Below are 13,970 nucleotides of genomic sequence, written 5' to 3'. Positions count from 1 at the left end.
TCTATGCATGCCTAGCCTGCTAGACTATCCATGTCTCTCTCCAGAAAGGCACATTTATTACCATTGATGAACTTACATGCTATTATTACGCATAGTTCATGGTTTACACTGGGGACGATACTCTTTTGCCTATTGTAAGCCAGTGGTCTCCGACAGTTTTGACTCCAGGGACTTGTCACCCAGAAGACAGTTTTTCCACAGATGAGGTACGAGTAGACGCTTGGGTTCAGGGTGATGGTTTCAGTATGAAACTGTTTCACGTCCGATCATCAGGCATTAGCTAGAGTCCCATAAGGAGCATGCAACCTAAATCTGTAGTGTAACCTAGACCTCTTGCATGTACAGGTCACAACAGGGTTTGTGCTCTAATGAGAATCTAATGCCATCGCTGACCTGACAGGAGGTGGAGCTCAGGCGGTAATGCTTTCTCGCTGCTGCTCACCTGCTGTGTATGGCCGGGTTCCTAACAGGTCACGGAGCATCGTTGGGGTTTGGGGACCCCTGTTATAAGCAATGCTCCCTTTATTAAAAGGGTTTTTCCCTTTAGCTGATGGAAACACCAGGTGTTGCAAGCTCTGCGTGAGCTACAGAGATGATTTCTTTGGAGAAGTTCTTCTCCCTGCTTTGCATCATTTCCTCAAATACATGTACTAATCAGCACTTTCCTGAAGATTAAAGACAGGAATCCAAGGCATTCTCTGTGTGCAGCAATGTTCTCTAGTCTGTCCTGTGATGTCACCACCCTGACTTTTTCAAACTTACTACAGGCTCTGCCTGGGTCCTCCCCCACTGCTTTGCAGTTCAAAATCTCAGGTGATAAACTGGAGTAATCTTGGGGCTCACCTCTTTTATTTTCTCTCTCCCAGGGATCTCTCTACTGTACCGCACTATATGCAGTGTGGAAGCTATAGTTGAAAATCGTGTTTCCAGTTTTCCAGTTGCTTAAGGTGGAGGACAAATCTGGTCTCTATTACTCCAATTTGGCCAGAAGCAGAAGACTCCGTTCAATCTTTGTGGTCAGAAAGAAGAGTATGGCAGAAGGCAGCTTGTTAGAATGGAAGGTCCCTGGGCTAAGAATCAGAATTACCTGGGCTCTAGTCTCAGCACTGCATTGACTACCTTTGTGCAAGTGATTGATCCTTCTTGAATTTCTGTTTCTTCATTTGTAAAGTGGGTCAAATAATCATTCCACAGCTGTTGTAGAGATCAGTTGAAATAGTATCCTGCCGGGTGCGGTGGCTCAAGCCTGTAATCCCAGCACTTTGGGAGGTCGAGGCAGGTGGATCACGAGGTCAAGAGATCGAGACCATCCTGGTCAACATGGTGAAACCCCGTCTCTACCAAAAATACAAAAAAATTAGCTGGGCATGGTGGCACGTGCCTGTAATCCCAGCTACTCAGGAAGCTGAGGCAGGAGAATTGCCTGAACCCAGGAGGCGGAGGTTGAGATGGGCCGAGATCGCGCCATTGCACTCCAGCCCGGGTAACAAGAGTGAAACTCCGTCTCAAAAAAAAAAAAAAGAAAGAAAGAAAGAAAGAAAGAAAGAAAGAAAGAAAGAAAGAAAGAAAGAAAGAAAGAAAGAAAGAAAGAAAGAAAGAGTATCCTAACGTTTATAAGTGTATTTCTCTTTCAGGGTTATTTATCTATTTATTTTCAGGTCCCAATATACTGTCGAAATCTTTTCGGGTTACTTTAGGCACTGGACATAGTAGAAACTTACTGGAAAGCTGATTTATACTAGAATTTTTTTGTTTTTTGTTTTTTGAGATGGAGTTTCGCTCTTGTTACCCAGGCTGGAGTGCAATGGCATGATCTCGGCTCACCGCAACCTCCGCCTCCTGGGTTCAGGCAATTCTCCTGCCTCAGCCTCCTGAGTAGCTGGGATTACAGGCGCTCGCCACCATGCCCAGCTAATTTTTTTTTTGTGTATTTTTAGTAGAGACAGGGTTTCACCATGTTGACCAGGATGATCTCGATCTCTTGGCCTCATGATCCACCCGCCTCAGCCTCCCAAAGTGCTGGGATGACAGGCTTGAGCCACCAGGCCCGGCTTATACTAGAATATTTTTTATAGAATTATCCCTAATTCTCATGAAAAAACTGAAAATAAAAAAGAATTACTCCCAAGAACATCTGAGGAAATACAAGGCACAGTAGGGACACACTTCAAGGCGCCCTGGCAGTTCTCTGGTTTGGAGCAGAGGTGGGACAGGGTGTTTGTTCCCTCAGAGACTGGAGTATTTTCTGTGTGAGAGTAGCAATGGGACAGTCATTTTCTGGCAACCAGTCTGTGGCAGGAAGAAAAGTTACAACTGCAGAGTCCAAAGGGCAGCCGGGAAGTATTCTTTGAGGTGGGGAACAAAAGACATTTTAAACTTTTTGCTCTGCTTCAGGTAGCTGATGTCACAGTGATGATTCACCACATCAGGGACACCCTATCCAGTGGGCTTAGGCAAGCCTGCAGGCCACTTCACTGAAGAAATAAACCAGCCGGGCATGGTGGCACGTGCCTGTAATCCCAGCTACTCAGGAGGCTGAGGCAGGAGAATTGCGTGAGCCCAGGAGGCGGAGGATGCAGTGAGCCGAGATCGCGCCATTGCACTCCAGCCTGGGTAACAAGAGCAAAACTCCGCCTCAAAAAAAAAAAAAAAAAAAAGAAGAAAGAAAGAAAGAAAAAGAAATAAACCAGGAGGTGTGCTCGCCGGTGCTGGGCTTGGCGGGTGGCGGCAGCGGTGGTGGTGGCAGCGTGCACAGAGGTGATTGTGGCTTCCCTGGTGAAAGACAGTGTGGTGGTTCCTCAAGGACCTAGAAAAAGAAATTCCATTTGACCCAGCAAACCCATTTCTAGGTATATATCCAAAGGATTATAAATCATTCTACTGTAAGCACACATGCACACGAATGTTCATTGCAGCACAGTTTACAATAGCAAAGACCTGGAACCAATCCAAATGCCCATCAATGGTAGACTGGACAGGAAAAATGTGGTACATATACACCATGGAATATTATGCAGCCATCAAAAACAATGAGTTCGTGTCCTTTGTAGGGACATGGATGAACCTGGAAACCATCATTCTCAGCAAACTGACACAAGAACAGAAAATCAAACACCGCATGTTCTCAATCATAGCTGGGTGTTGAACAATGAGAACACATGGACACAGGGAAGGGAGCACTACATATTGGGGTCTGTTGGGGGAAAATTGGGGGCAGACAGCGAGAGGTGGGGAGTTGGAGAGAGATAGCATGGGGAGAAATGCCAGATACAGGTGAAGGGGAGGAAGGCAGAAAATCACACCACCATGTGTGTACCTATGCAACAATCTTGCATGTTCTTCACATGACCCCCAAAACCTAAAATGCAATAAAAAACTAAGTAACTAACTAACTAAACATATAAATAAATAAAATTGCATGAGGCTGACTGGCCTTAATGATGAATGTTAAAACTCGGTATCTGGTGGCCTCTGATTGCATCCTGGTTCTGCCACTTATGGGCTGTGTGACCGGGAGACAGTTTCTTGACATCTTTGTTCTTGACTCTTCAGCTGTACAGTAAGAATATTACTGCCTAAATCTTAGGGTTTTGGTAAAATTAAAGCAATTAACTCAAATACAGGTGTGAGAAGAGTGTCCAGCATATAGAGAGAGCACAGAAAATCATTAGCTCTGGTTATTTGTAAAGTGTTTTAGATCAGGACCAGTGGTAAGCCTGGGAACAACAAGGTGTCCACACCAGGGGGTTGTAATTTTTGTTCATTTTAATTGACAGTTTGGGACTCTAATATTCGATGGGTATTTGTAATACTGTCCTTGGCAGATTCTCACACAGTCTCACATGGCAGGAATATAAATACTAAAGGAAGCTCCCTCATCTTGTACTGCTCTTTACCACCCTTGTAACACCAGATAATAAACACTTAAATGCTGAGTTTTTTTCTGTTTTAAGATTAGAGAAAGAGGCAAAGCGTTTTCTGATCTACTTGTTTAATAAATTCTTTTTGCCAACTAATTTTTTATATTCACTTAATAAACTTAAAGGTAGTTCAAAGTATATGTTTATATAACTTTTATGTATAAGTGAAAAAAGTCATTTATCTTGAGAGAATTTAAACAGTTGCTTTAGAGTCTGTCTTTTAAAGTATTAACTTTTTGAATAAAGCCGAGTGTAGCAGCTCACGCCTGTAATCCCAGCACCTTAGGAGGCTGAGGTAGGCAGATCAGCTGAGGTTGGGAGTTCAAGATTACCCTGACCAACATGGAGAAACCCCATCTCTACAAAAAAAAAAAAAAAAAAAAAAAAAAAAAAAAAAAATTAGTCAGGCATGCCTGTAATTTAGGTGGTACATGCCTATAATTCCAGCTACTCAGGAAGCTGAGACAGATGAAACATTTGAACCCAGGAAGCAGGGGTAGCAGTGAGCCAAGATCGTACCATTGCACTCCAGCCTAGACAACAAGAGTGAAATTTCTTCTCAGAAAAAAAAAAAAAGAAAGACAGAAGAAAGTAAGAAGGAAAATAAAAGAAAAGAAAGAAAGAAAAAGAAAGCAAAAGAAGAAAGTGAAAGAAATAAAGAAATTATATTGCTCTGAAAAATAATAATTAACGTATTTTACTATTGAGTGGTAGGTTCAAACTACTCATGATATCAAAGTTTACTTACCTACATCACTAAATAAGCAAGCTGTATGTAATAAAAATATATGTATATTTTTCCTGAAATTATACAATATGAAGAAATATTTATTTCTCTTGCCCGATTTGTTAAATTTTCTTAGAAAAACACATGTACTACCAGTATATTTGGTTGAAAAATCAAAATTGTGTACGTTTGTAGGGTGCAGTGTAATGTTTTGATATATATATAAAATATGGAATAATTAAGTCAAGTTAAGTAACATATCTATCACCTTACTTACCTATAATTTTTTTGCAGTGAGACATTAAACTTACCGTTAGTTATTTTGAAATGTACAATACATTATCATTGACTGTAGTCACCCTACTGTGCAATAGATCTCAAAACGTATTTATCCTGTCCGTAAAACTTTGCATTCTTTTATCAACAACAGTCTTTGGTAACCAATTATTCCACATTGTACTTTGTTATTTCAACTTTCTTAGATTCTACATAAAAGTGGAATCATGCAGCAGTTTTCTTTGTGTATCTGGTTTATTTTACTTAGTAAAGTATCCTCTAAATTTATCCATATATATATATTTTTTGAGTTGGAGTTTCGCTCTTGTTACCCAGGCTGGAGTGCAAGGGCGCGATCTCGGCTCACCGCAACCTCCGCCTCCTGGGTTCAGGCAAGTCTCCTGCCTCAGCCTCCTGAGTAGCTGGGATTACAGGCATGCGCCACCATGCCCAGCTAATTTTTTGTATTTTTAGTAGAGACGGGGTTTCACCGTGTTGACCAGGATGGTCTTGATCTCTTGACCTTGTGATCCACCCACCTAGGCCTCCCAAAGTGCTGGGATTACAGGCTGGAGCCACCGCGCCCAGCCCAGTATTTTTTCAATTGACGTTGTCTCTCCTTTTTTTTTTTTTTTTTTTTAAGACAGAGTTTCGCTCTTGTTACCCAGGCTGGAGTGCAATGGCGCGATCTCGGCTCACTGCAACCTCTGCCTCCTGGGTTCAGGCAATTCTCCTGCCTCAGCCTCTGAAGTAGCTGAGATTACAGGCACGCACCACCATGCCCAGCTAATTTTTTGTGTTTTTAGTAGAGACGGAGTTTCACCTTGTTGACCAGGATGGTCTCGATCTCTTGACCTCGTGATCCACCCGTCTCGGCCTCCCAAAGTGCTGGGATTACAGGCGTGAGCCACTGCACCCGGCGTCTCCCCATTTTTAAGGCTGCATGATATTCTACTGTGTATGCTATTATTCTAAATGTATACATCACATTTAGAATAAAATCGTAATTTAAATACATATTCATTTATTGGTTGGAAAACTCATGTGTAATGAAAAAATATTTGTGTGGCAACATGCATTAACATAATTTAGCATATTAATGTATCGTTAATAATAGCTAATTTGTACTGAGCACTAACCGTAATACTATATATATATTAATAAATTTTGTTCTTACAGTGATATGGTCTGGCTGTGTCCACACCCAAATCTCATTGTGAATTGTGGTTTCCATAATCCCTATGTGTCACGGGAGATACCTGGTGGGATGTAATTGAATCACGCAGGCAGTTACCCTCATTCTGTTCTCATGATACTGAGTGAGTTCACATAGGACCTGATGGGGTTTTTGGTTGGTTGGTTGGTTTGTCTTCTTTCATTTGTTTTCATGGAGTCTTGCCCTGTAACCCAGGCAGGAGTGCAATGGTGCAATCTTGGTGCCACTGCAACCTTCACCCTCTGCGTTCAAGCAGTTCCCCTGCCTCAACCTCCCTAATAGCTGAGACTACAGGTGTGCCACCATTTCTGGCTATCTTTTTGTATCTTTATAGATACAAAAGGTTTTACCGTGTTGTCCAGGCTGGTATTGAATACCTGATCTCCTGATCCACCCACCTTGACCTCCCAAAGTGACAAGATTATAGGTGTGAGCCAACATGCACAAAGGATTTGATGGTTTTATAAGGGACTTCCCCCCTTTTGCTAAGCACCTTTTCTCTTCCTGCCACCATATAAAAAAGGATGTGTTTGTTTCCTCTTTCTTATGATTGTAAGTCTTCTTAGGCCTCTCAGCCATGCTAAGCTGTGAGTCAAATTAACCACTTTTCATTATAATTTACCTAGTCTTGGATATGTCCCTCTGGCAGTGTGAGAATGGGCTAACACATACAGTCACTTAATAACAAAGGCATTATTATTATCCTCAATTTACAAAGAAAGAAACCAAGGGAGAGAGAGAAAGAACTTGCTCAAAATAGCACAGCCAGTATTAAAACACAAGCAACTTTGACTCCAGAGATAATAATCTTGAATATAACAAAAAAAAAATGCATACAACATACACACATCACTCTTCTCTGAATTGCTTTAACATTGAAAGACTGGAAATTGCAAATCTAGTTCCTCAATTTAGGGTAAATTAACAAAAGTTTTATGTTTCAGTTTAGCAAGTTATTGTACGAAACTTATAGGTAACAGACATCATTAGCTGCCAAAAAAAAAAAAAAAAATAGTATGACTAGATTCAGTAACTATCTAGTCATGCAAATGATAGACCAATTAGATCAAGATCCTAATAGGGGTCTATAAAAAACATTTATGTGAAAAGCTGTGACCCTCCCCCGGACACCTTTTTCTGTCTCCTTACAGATATACCAATTTTTCCTGAATGACTCAGGGGAATACCAGGAACTGAGAATGCTCAGTGTTCAGAGTTGATTACCGGGAACAGAGTTCACACATTTCTTCTATATTATAACGAAATGTTATGAATCTTACTCTGCCCCAGAAAGGCTTCTAGTAAAAATATTGGTCATGTATAACCCTCTATTTGGATTCATGGGAATTTTCAACATTCCATTCAACTCAGAGACATGAAAATGTCAACCAAATTTCATAAAACATATTTGAATGAGATCAAGACTTTCTTAACTCAGTATTTTATTTCATCAGTAAATTTACGGAAAAATAAGAAATGTGTGTACTTTGGGGGAAATTACAGTGTTTGCCACATGGGAACAATTCAGACAAGTGCTCTTCGTCATCACTCATTTTTTTTTTTTTTTTTTTTTTTTTAAGACAGAGTTTCGCTCTTGTTACCCAGACTGGAGTACAATGGCGCGATCTCGGTTCACCGCAACCTCGGCCTCCTGGGTTCAGGCAATTCTCCTGCCTCAGCCTCCTGAGTAGCTGGGATTACAGGCACGCGCCACCATGCCCAACTAATTTTTTTTTTGTATTTTTAGTAGAGACAGAGTTTCACCATGTTGACCAGGATGGTCTCGATCTCTTGACTTCGTGATCCACCTGCCTCGGCCTCCCAAAGTGCTGGGATCACACGTGTGAGCCACCGCGACTGGCCTTTGTCATCACTCTTAAAGTAGCAATAAGATCACATCCATTTCCTGGCAGCAGCTGGCCTGTTTTTCACTGACGTGAAGTGCAGAAGGCATTGAAACAGTGAAGAAAGCTGCTATGAATGGAATACAAATATGAAGTACAATTGGTAATAAAAAGTATCATTTGTTATTGTACAACTATAGATAAGAATATTAGTATGAGCTAAAAATATTTTTACTGAAATTGACAGAAAAACTTTATTCACAATATTTCTATTTCAAATAATTTTTAGCTCTTTATTTGCTGGCTTTTTATCCAATATTACTTGAGCTCAATACAAATCAACAAAATGAATTTTAATTTTACTGCAAGAATTTTATTCATGTATATGTTAAATTTACTGAAAATATGTTGATACTCCGTAGAATTTTATTCATGTATATGTTAAATTTACTGAAAATATGTTGATACTCCGTAAAAAATTTATACTTTTTATTTGATAGAGGCTCGCTCTGTTGCTAGGCTCGAGCACAGTGGCACAATTAAAACAAAGTTGCATCTAGACAAAAAAAAAAAAAATGTGTAAGAGTGGCCATATTTATATCAGACAAAATATACTTCTAGAAAAAAAAAATTAGTTCCAAGAGACAAAGAAGATCACTCTGTAATAATAAGAGGATAATTTTTCAAAAAGATATAACAATTAGGCTGTCGCAGTGGCTCATGCCTGTAATCCTAGCACTTTGGGAGGCCGAGGTGGGTGGATCACCTGAGGTCGGGAGTTCAAGACTAGCCTGGCCAACATGGTGAAACCCCATCTTTAAAAAATAAACAAATAAATAAAAGATATAACAATTAAAAATATATGCACCCAACTTTGGAGCACATAAATGTATCAACACACGTGAAGAGAACTTTAGAAAAAAACAGACAAATATGAAAATAGTAGAGAATTTTGTTACAATAGATTATTCAGACAGAAAGCTAAAAAAAAAAATGGTATGTTTGCAGGCCGGGCGTGGTGGCTCAAGCCTGTAATCCCAGCACTTTGGGAGGCTGAGGCGGGTGGATCACGAGGTCAAGAGATTGAGACCATCCTCGTCAACATGGTGAAACCCCGTCTCTACTAAAGGTGCAAAAAATTAGCTGGGCATGGTGGCGCGTGCCTGTAATCCCAGCTACTCTGGAGGCTGAGGCAGGAGAATTGCCTGAACCCAGGAGGCGGAGGTTGCGGTGAGCCGAGATCGCGCCATTGCACTCCAGCCTGGGTAACAAGAGTGAAACTCCGTCTCAAAAAAAAAAAAAATGATATGTTTGCATAGCGCTATAGAACAGTTGCACCTACTGGACATATATAGAATATTTCATGTAACAGTATGAGAATACACATTCTTATCAAGCACAAATGGAACATTATCCATAACAGATTATATGTTGGGCCAAAATAAAGCCATTTCAAATTTTAAAATATTAAAATTATATCCACATTTTTTTGTTTTTGTTTAGAGACGAAGTCTCACTATATCACCCAGACTGGAGTGCAAGGGTGAGATCTCAGCTCACTTTAACCTCCACCTCCCGGGTTCAAGCAATTGTCCTGCCTCAGCCTCCCAAGTAGCTTAAATTATAGGTACACACCACCATACCAAGTTAATTTTGTATTTTTAGTAAAGGCAAGGTTTTATCATGTTGGTCAGGCTGGTCTAAAACTCCTGACCTCAGGTAATCTACCTGCTTTGGCCTCCCAAAGTGCTGGGATTACAGGCATGAGCTACCATGTCCCAATGTTTCACCTTTTAATATTACAATTTTTTTTTTTTTCTTGAGACGGAGTTTCACTCTTGTTACCCAGGCTGGAATGCAATGGCGCGATCTCGGCTCAACGCAACCTCCGCCTCCTAGGTTCAGGCAATTCTCCTGCCTCAGCCTCCTGAGTAGCTGGGACTACAGGCATGTGCCACCATGCCCAGCTAATTTTTTTGTATTTTTAGTACAGACGGGGTTTCACCATGTTGACCAGGATGGTCTCGATCTCTTGACCTCGTGATGCACCCGCCTCGGCCTCCCAAACTGCTGGGATTACAGGCTTGAGCCACCGCACCCGGCTAAAATTACAATTTAATACGCCGGGCGAAGTGGCTCAAGCCTGTAATCCCAGCACTTTGGGAGGCTGAGACGGGTGGATCACGAGGTCAAGAGATCAAGACCATGCTGGTCAACATGGTGAAATCCCATTTCTACTAAAAATACAAAAATTAGGGGCCGGGCATGGTGGCTCAAGCCTGTAATCTCAGCACTTTGGGAGGCCGAGGCGGGTGGATCATGAGGTCAAGAGATCGAGACCATCCTGGTCAACATGGTGAAACCCCATCTCTACTAAAAATACAAAAATTAGCTGGGCATGGTGGCGCGTGCCTGTAATCCCAGCTACTCGGGAGGCTGAGGCAGGAGAATTGCCTGAACCCAGGAGGCGGAGGTTGCCGTGAGCCGAGATTGCTCCATTGCACTCCAGCCTGGGTAACAAGAACGAAACTCCACCTCAAAAAAAAAAAAAAAGAAAGAAAAGTTTTTTTTCAAAAAAGTAAAAAGCCCTTTATACCTCATTGATAAAAAGCCATTGATAAAAAGCCATTTATAAATATATACACAAATAAAAATATGTACATATATACATAATAAAACCATACATATTTATAAACAAATGAAATTATATAAGTATATACTATATAAATACAGAAATATATAAATTTATACACAATATTTATATGTAAATATTTCTAAAATATAAATATATAAGTATATAAATTTATATATAATATATACTTACAAGATACATAAATATAAAATCTATATTTATATATAAATACAATATATAAATAAAGAATTATATATGTATATTTATTCCCTTATTACTGATTCTCCAGTGTTAGTTAACAGAAAGCATTGAAATTATAGTCTGTGCAAACATATTATGTGTACGTGAATTCCATATACAAAGTTTTCAGTTTCCAAAGTGGCACCATATGTGTTATTTCACTGTTAAATTTTTTCACTTTACAACATATTTTTTGACATTTTCTAAGTCAGTAAATTAAATTTTTCCGGTTATTTATTGCTGCGTAACAAAAATTCATCCCAGAACGAAGTTAGTTAACACAATAATTGATGACTGCCTCTTGTAGTTCTGTGGACCAAGAGTTCAGATAGTGCATGGTGTGAGTGGCTGGTTCCTGCCCTGCAGAATCTGTGGACCCCTCTGAGAAGGCTCTCACAGCAGGGGCTGGAAAAGCTGTGGACAGTCTCTCAAAGCCTATCTTTCTCTTCCTCTCTCTTTTCCTCTTTGAAATCACACCTTTGTGCTTCATTCTGGGCAACAGAGTGAGACTGTCTCTAAACAAACAAACAAACAAATAAAATTCTAAAATAAAAAAAAAATAGATCTTTCTTTATCTTTAGGCTCCTATGAAGCTGCTGAGTGAGGCACAGTGTCTTTAAATATGTAGAAGCTGCCAGGCATGGTGGCTCACACCTGTAATCCCAGAACTTTGGAAAGCTGAGGTGGGCAGATCAGCTGAGGTCAGGAGATCAAGAGAACAGTATGGCTAATGTGGTGAAACCCCGTTTCTACTAAAAATACAAAAAATTAGCCGGACGTGATGGCCTGGAATCCCAGCTACTCAGAAGGCTGAGACAGGAGAATCCCTTGAACCCGGGAGGCGGAGTTCGTAGTGAGCGGAGATCTTACCACTGTACTCCATCTTGGGCACCAAGAGCGAAACTTCATCTCAAAAAAAGATACGCGGAAGTCTCTTTGGTATGTCCTTACACATGTCTGAGGCCTCAACAACGGATGGTACAGCCTTATTCTTGAGTTCATACTTCCCAGGGATCAGATTTTCTGCCTTAGATTTGAAAGGTGTTGCCTGGAGACACCACAGTGAGAAACAGCGTCCGTTCTCACCCAGCAAATCCTGGTTCCTTGCTATTCCATCTTAATTCCACTGAGAAACCGGAATCGCTTCTTTAATTAATGTCTCTCTGCTTGTCTTTGCTCATAGGCATCTTGAATAATCCAGCTGGCCTTTTCTATTTCCCACTCGGAAATCGCCGTAGTCAGATCCATGAGGTGATGAGTTATCCTTACCATCGGTCATATTGATTTCTTGTTTTTTTTTTTTTTTTTTTTTTTTTTTTTGAGACTGATTTTCACTCTTGTTTCCCAGGCTGGAGTGCAATGGTGCGATCTCCGCTCACTGCAACCTCCGCCTCCTGGGCTCAGGCAATTCTTCTGCCTCAGCCTCCCGATTAGTTGGAATTACAGGCACGTGCCACCATGCCCAGCTAATTTTTTTGTATTTTTAGTAGAGGCGGGGTTTCACCATGTTGACCAGGATGGTCTCGATCTCTTGACCTCGTGATCCACCCGCCTCGGCCTCCCAAAGTGCTGGGATTACAGGCTTGAGCCACCGTTTTTCAACTTGACAAGAACGAACCCGTCCAGGGTGGGCTGAAACGCCAGCCAGGGAGGAGGCAGGGGAAAGAATGCCATTCTAACAGGACGGTTAAAGCGCCCTGGGCTGCGAATTGGGGTGGAGGGGTGAAGCGTGTGGTTTTCATGGGGCAGAGCTGGGTTTGGGGTGGGCCAGGAGGTGGGACCAGAAGAGGGACAGGGAAGGGTTTATTGTGGCTCAAGCCTGTAATCCCAGCACTTTGGGAAGCCGAGGCGGGTGGATCACAAGGTCAAGAGATCGAGACCATCCTGGTCAACATGTGAAACCCTGTCTCTACTAAAAATACAAAAAAGTAGCTGGGCATGGAGGCGCATGCCTGTAATCCGAGCTACTCAGGTGGCTGAGGCACGAGAATTGCCTGAACCCAGGAAGCGGAGGTTGCGGGTGAGCCGAGATCGGGCCATTGCACTCAAGCCTGGGTAATGAGCGAAACTCCGTCTCAAAAAAAAAAAAAAAAAAAAAAAGATTGAAACTGGACCCCTTCCTTTTACCATATGCAAAAATCAACTTAAGATGGATTCAAGGCTTAAACCTAAAACCCACAGTGTTCTTGGGGCTATAAAAACTAGTGAAGCAAACCTAGAAGATACCATTGTGGACATAGGTCCTGCAAAGATTTCATGACAAAGATGCCCAAAGCAGTGATAAGAAAAACATATTGACAGATGGGACCTAATTAAAAACTAAAGCGCATCTGCAAAGTGAAAGGAACTAACAAAGTCAACAAACAACCTACAAAATGGGAGAAAATACTTGCAAACTATACAGCTATCAAAGGGCTGATATCGAGAATCTATAGGGAACTTAGGTGAAGTCTTGCAGCAGCTGTTATTCTAGAGCTAGTTTCTTCCTGCTGCCAGGAAGTTGCCATCCATCTGTGTGCTTTCTTGTACTCCCTAGGTGTTCAATGAGTTTTCTCACTCAGGATCTTCAGAGCTTGTCTATGTTCCAGTTCTTTCTTACATCCAGAAATTGTTGGACTTACACCTCTCCACTAACTACTCTCCTCCTAGCTGCATGAGATTGTGGTCTTTTTATGCACATCTTAGTTGTCAGCTAGGAACTTAAAGAAATCTTTATGAAAAATTGCTAGCTTTTTATCTGTATGCCCCTTACCTCTCCAGTTCTCTGCCCCCCAAAATGTAGCTACCTAAGCCTCCATGAGCTCTGATCCCTCAATTTACTGAGAACGCTGTGTTCTGTTTGGTTTCCTTCTCCTTTACAGTGAGGCTGAAAATATCTCCATGTCGAAAGCTGGATAGTCTCAGGACACATGTAATTTATTCTCTTCTCACATGGATCACAGCCCTGTACTATCTGTTGTCCAATTACAGGAAACGCTTATTTTGTACATTTGTTTAGTTTCCAATTGTTAATAGTGGGAGGGAAACTGACTTATTATGTTGTTTGGTGCAAACATAATTGAGGTTTTTGAAATTACCTTTTTTGTTGTTTTTGTTTTTGAGGTGGAGTCTTGCT

This window comes from Saimiri boliviensis, chromosome 10 (assembly GCF_048565385.1).
Source record: "Saimiri boliviensis isolate mSaiBol1 chromosome 10, mSaiBol1.pri, whole genome shotgun sequence".
Taxonomy (NCBI): Eukaryota; Metazoa; Chordata; class Mammalia; order Primates; family Cebidae; genus Saimiri; species Saimiri boliviensis.
This window is presented reverse-complemented; position numbering follows the sequence as displayed.